The sequence below is a fragment of the Colobus angolensis genome, unplaced genomic scaffold (genome assembly GCF_000951035.1).
Source record: "Colobus angolensis palliatus isolate OR3802 unplaced genomic scaffold, Cang.pa_1.0 Scaffold149, whole genome shotgun sequence".
NCBI classification, from domain to species: domain Eukaryota; kingdom Metazoa; phylum Chordata; class Mammalia; order Primates; family Cercopithecidae; genus Colobus; species Colobus angolensis.
The window spans coordinates 892,235-898,205 of record NW_012114588.1 but is presented as its reverse complement, the minus strand read 5'-3'; the positions used below and the strand labels follow the sequence as shown (position 1 = coordinate 898,205).

At 41.9% G+C, this 5,971-nt stretch overlaps 1 protein-coding gene across 1 annotated transcript in view; it reads left to right on the top strand.

Moving 5' to 3' along the window:
* Positions 1 to 318: 318 nt before the first annotated feature.
* CLSTN1 (calsyntenin 1) overlaps positions 319 to 5,971 on the top strand; it is a 125,426-nt gene continuing 119,773 nt past the window's right edge. The window contains exon 1 of the mRNA XM_011935778.1: positions 319 to 445. The gene's annotated coding sequence lies outside the window, so the exon portion shown is untranslated. The remainder of the gene's footprint in view (positions 446 to 5,971) is intronic.

Sequence of the window (5,971 nt, the reverse complement as noted above, 5' to 3'; positions counted from 1 at the left end):
GGGCCGAAGGGTCAGTCCGCCCTGCTCAGCGGCGCACGCAGGCTGGGGCTGCACCCCTGGGTGAGATGCTGTGTGTACGTGTGCTCAGAGGTGCAGCCCGGGGTGGTGGCTGCGCTGATTTGGGGGGACGTGCAGACGGGCCGAAGGGTCAGTCCGCCCTGCTCAGCGGCGCACGCAGGCTGGGGCTGCACCCCTGGGTGAGATGCTGTGTGTACGTGTGCTCAGAGGTGCATCAGGCGGGGGGTGCACGCACAGTTTTGGTGTATGCTTACATAAGAGCCCACTCCTCCGCATCCCGTTTCCAAGATCCCGATTCTCTGTTGCTGCACCGCGGACACCACGACTTCGCCCCTTTCCGCCTCCTCCCAGGGTCCTTCAGACGTTGTCTGTTCCAGTGGAGCCGAGGCTGAAACTTCGTGCTTCCCTCCCACCTTTTCACCCAAAGGTGAAATCGCGATGAGATTTGCGACCGCGGGCTCACCCAGTGTTGGAAATCTGCGTCTCTGCTACCCCTGGTGCCTTGGTGCAGTTTTTCTGACGGTCATTTAGACCGTAGAGGGTTATATGCCCTATACAAAAACGAGAAATCCCTCTGGTCAGGACCGAAATTATTTTATGGCTCGGTGGGAAGTAATATTTCTTGGCTAATTTATTATTAGCTTTTAACCTTCATCCACTTAACCTTTTAAACCTTGCGTGTTCTCTGATATTGACTGGTCTTGCCAACGAAAAGCTTACGCATTGCAGATACAGTATTTGCTTCTGAGTGGATCTTGAAATCGTAAACATTTTCCTTGGCCTTAGAGCAAAGTAATCTAGGTGTAGTCTGTGGAATCTACTGTAGGCTTAAATCTGTTGTTCTGATTTTTTTTTTTAATCAAAAGAAATTTTGGGGAGGAGGATTGATAGAAATACAGATGAAATGGTCATATTTGAATTTAGCAAGCTTTAAAAAAAATTCTTATTTTCCCTTCCCTGGCGTGACATAAGGAGAGAAGTGTGGTGTTCACGAAATTAAAGGGCAGAGGCGGCAAATGCATCTTTTGTTCCATGTTCCTTTCTAAACATCGAGGATGATAAACTTTGAATACTTCTTTTATTTCATTTCTGACATTCTGTTGACTCTGTCAGATTCAGATCTTAGTCACTAAGTATCTCATTGCTGGCCATTTGATTTTTAAAAGTAACATCAAATTAAGTTTGAAATGTTCTTTCCAGATGTGGGTTGGAGGTCTGAAACTCTAATATATCCAAGAGAAATGTCAAAGTTTTGCTTCTCTTGGGGAAAACCCACACGTTTTAAAAATATGTGCTTGGATTGGGTATTTTGGGAACAGTTGAAGTATATTTAGTTTAGTCAGTGATACCATTTCTTGTTAAAATTGGTGCTTTCTTAAATAGCACCTACATTTGTTAGTCATTATTTAATTGCCTTGGTTACTTAAACAGCATACATTTCAACTTTGAATATCTTCATTACCCGAGACCGACAGAAATGTTGTGTGAAAGATGTGTTGACTAGTTGAGTCATTTGTGATTTGCTTTCTCTAAGTTTTTCTTGGTGCCTTTAGACAGTAGTTCAAGATTCTTAGTCTTCAGAATAAAGACATTTTACACATCAGTTATTTGGTCGCATTGGTTTTTTGTTCGGGTTGCAAGTTAGAAAATGTCTTGGAATTATTACACAAAATGCTAATAAAAACAATTTCATTTTGAAATATTACAAGTGAATTTCATGTGTAAATTTACAGTTTGGAGACACTCTGGGCTCATTTTAAGAGATCATTTCAACTCATATCTGAAATTTTTACTGCTGTAAGGCAGTACGACATGAACTCCTGTTCATGCTGTAGCTACCTTTAGTAATCGTTAATGTTAGATTACGTAGAGACTGCTGGACAAAATGATAAATTTTCTAATATAAATTACATCTTGACTATTAGTTTTGTAGAGACCCTCAAATTTTATTTTAATTATAGCTGTAGTTCTCAAGAAATGTTGAGTGGAGCTGGGCGCAGTGGCTCGCGCCTGTAATCCCAGCACTTTGGGAGGCCCAGGCTGGTGGATCACCTGAGGTCAGGAGTTCGAGCCCAGCCTTGTCAACATGGTGACACCCCGTCTCTACTAAAAATATAAAAATTAGCTGGGTGTGCTGGTGGGTGCCTGTAATCCCAGCTACTTGGGAGGCTGAGGCAGGAGAATTGCTTGAACCCAGGAGGTGGAGGTTACAGTGAGCCAAGATTGCGCCCCTGCACTCCAGCCTGGGTGACAAAGCAAGACTCTGTCTTAAAAACAAATTAAGTAAGCCAAAATATTAGAAGAAATATCTTTGGCGTGCCCTGGATGGTCATGTCCGTCGGCTACCTGCCTTCTTCATGGAGATCAGGAAATAGAACAGTGAAGCAGAGAAAACAGAAAGCTTATATGAATATTTAAAAAATGCAACCGTGTAATGCATTTCGAAGCCACATAATAAGTAAAAATCACTGTTATTTTTCCATTTGCACACAGACTTAGTGAGGCCTCTTCTCACCATCCTATTTGAAATCATTTCTCTTCCTGAACCCCTAAATCCTGTTTCCCTGCAACACTTTTTCTTTTTTCCATAGCACTTAGCCCATTCTAACATGCCTTGTTGCTTACTTATTGAGTTGTTTACCGTCTGGTTCCCCTCTGTAGAACATATGCCCCAAGATGGAAGGGTGTCTGCTTTGCATATGTTTCCCGTCAGCGGCACACCGGAGGCATGCCAGTATTGTGTGATTGAATGAATGAATGGGTGGATGGATAACAGCATTTCAGTTTAGACAGCGTAGTAGCTTTGCATCCTAATTTTCACTTCACAGATAAATGCTATATACTGAAAAAATTACATAGTGTAAAGTAAACTTACATTCTTTTTTTTTTTTTTTTCTGTCACCCAGGCTGGAGTGCCGTGGGGAGATCTTGGCTCACTGCAACCTCTGCCTCCGGGGTTCAAGAGATTCTCCTGCCTCAGCCTCCCCAGTAGCTGGGACTACAGGCATATGCCATCTCACTGGGCTCATTTTTGTATTTTTAGTAGAGACAGGGTTTCACCATGTTGGCCAGGCTGGTCTGAACTCCTGACCTGAAGTGAGCCACCTGCCTCTGCCTCCCACAGTGCTGAGATTACAGATGTGAGCCACTGCGCCCGTCCCAAACTTACTTTCTGCAGTGAGGTTGTGGGAATTCATTAGTGGGTAAATTTTTAGGGATCATGGGGCCAGCCTCAGTGGCTCATACCTGTAATTCTAGCACTTTGGGAGGACTAGGCAGGTAGATTGCTTGAGTGCAGGAGTTTGAGACTAGCCTGGGCAACATGGTGAAACCTTGTCACTACAAAAATACCAAAAAAAAAAAAAAAAAGTTCAAGGATCCATTCTGTTGGTTACAGTATTGGGGATATTAGATCATGAAACTCTGTCTCAGCCTTCAAAGGCTGTAACTCTGTGGCTACACCTGTCAGTCCCTTTAAAAAAAATACTGTAATTTTCAGCTTTTTTGGAAAGATGGTTTCTTAATTTGTTACCTCGTTTTTCATAAGTAATGATGTGGAAAAAAGTCATTCGAATATAGACCTCGATATTACCCATAGTCTAACATTGTTAATACTGAATGAAAGTAAATAACATTTATTTCTCAAAGGAGACCTATAACTGCTGAAGAAATAATAAAATGCGAACAATTTTGAATATATTCCAATTTTAGAGCATTAACTCTGTTAACTGGAAACTTCAGTTAGCTGGAATTCATCCTTTGGCTGGATATTTCTTTTGGGAGAAAAAGCGTAAAACCAAGCAGTTTTATAGGAATTATTTTTCAAAAGGAAGGTTTAGGAGGTCATACCATGCATTATATGTGCCAGTATTTGATATTTAAGCCAAAAACAGCAACTAATATTTCAGTTTTAGTTACGAAGAATATGACCAATAAATGAAATTTTTGTGGGATATAAAATATAATTATTACACTGAAACTAGAAAATGCTACAATTTCATAGAACTAGCTGCAGGACTTAGTGAAGCTTATTAAACCAAGTCTAAGTGTTTAAAATGAGGAAGCTGAGATATGTTAAAATTTTAAAACAAAGAAAAAAAGGGCTGAGTTATTTTTATTATTGCTTTCTGAGACAGGAAAATACGTTTTTTAATATTTTTTTTGGATAGAGTTTTCATTTATAAGAGTTGAAACAAAATAGAAATCTGATTATCCTAAAAAACCATCAAGAGTCTATTTCTTATGTATTCTGATTGAGGGCTTAGATTATTAAAACTTGTTTTTTCAGTGGATCTTAATTTATTAATTTAGTATGAAGAGTTGCTTGAAGGGGCCAGGCGCAGTGGCTCGTGCCTGGAATCCCAGCACTTTGGGAGGCTGAGGTGGGTGGATCACGAGGTCAGGAGATGCAGACCATCCTGACTAACACGGTGAAGCCCCATCTCTACTAAAAAAAATACAAAAGATTAGCCAGGCGTGGTGGCGGGCGCCTGTAGTCCCAGCTACTCCGGAGGCTGAGGCAGGAGAATGATGTGAACCTGGTAGGCAGAGCTTGCAGTGAGCCGAGATTGTGCTACTGTGCTCCAGCCTGGGTGACAGAGCGAGACTGTCTCAAAAAAACAAAAAAGAGTTGCTTGAAGAAATGTGTCTTTGTAAGTGAAATTTAAAATGTTGATTTGCTACAAAATACAGATTTTAGTAGTGTTTCAGGACTACAGATTCAAGATTGGTGGAAATGATTTACACAATGTTATGTTTTTGCATTAAGAAACAACCAAGGCCTGGCGCAGTGGCTCATGCCTGGAATCCCAGCACTTTGGGAGGCCGAGGCGGGTGGATCATGAGGTCAAGAGATGGAGACCATTCTGGCCAACATGATTAAACCCCGTCTCTACTAAAAATACAAAAATTAGCCGGGTGTGGTGGCGTGCACCTGTAGTCCCAGCTACTCGGGAGGCTGAAGCAAGAGAATCGCTTCAACTTGGGAAGCGGAGGTTGCAGAGAGCCGAGATTGCACCACTGCACTCCTGCCTGGTGACAGAGTGAGACTCAGTCTCAAAAAACAAACAAACAAGCAAACAAACAAAAAACAACCAACCAAATGGCCAGGCATGGTAGCTCACACCTGTAATCCCAGTGCTTTGGGAGGCCGAGATGGGTGGATTGCTTGAGTCCGGGAGTTCAAGACCAGCCTGTGCAACATGATGAAACCCCATCTCTACTAAAAATACAAAAATAATTAGCTGGGCATGGTCGCATATGCCTGTAGTCCCAGCTATTCAGGAGTCTGAGGCTGGAGAACTGATCGAACTTGGCAGGTTGAGGCTGCAGTGAGCCAAGGTCACACCACTTGCATTCCAGCCTGGGCGACAGAGCAAGACTCTGTCTCTAAAAAAAAAAAAAAAAAAGGGCCAAACTAACAAACCCTCAAAAGTGATGTTTTGAGGCTATTCAAAGGCCATATATAGGAACCCTCAAATGGTGACAGCCTCCCCACTGTGTCAGCCTGACATATAGTACCCATCTTTTCCCTAAGAACTGCCACCGCCTGGGAACTAGAATGCTGATTGTCTGATTTGATAGGTTCTTTCTCTCCTATGTTTTAGGTGTATTTTTGCTTATTTTTTGATTTAGTTTTAGAATATTATTATTAGATGAAAAATTTTCACAACATCTGTTACTAAAGTTTTTATTTTTAAAGATTCTTGGCAGAGATTCACATACTGCAAAGTAACAGAGTTTAAAGCAGCTTAAATACCTATAAAACATCTGAAAGTTGGCTGGATACGGTGGCTCACATGTGTAATCCCAGCACTTTGGGAGGCCAAGGCGGGCGGATCACCTGAGGTCAGGAGTTAGGGACCAGTCTGACCAACATGGAGAAACCCCATCTCTACTAAAAAATATAAAATTAGCCGGGTGTGGTAGTGCATGCCTGTAATCCCAGCTACTC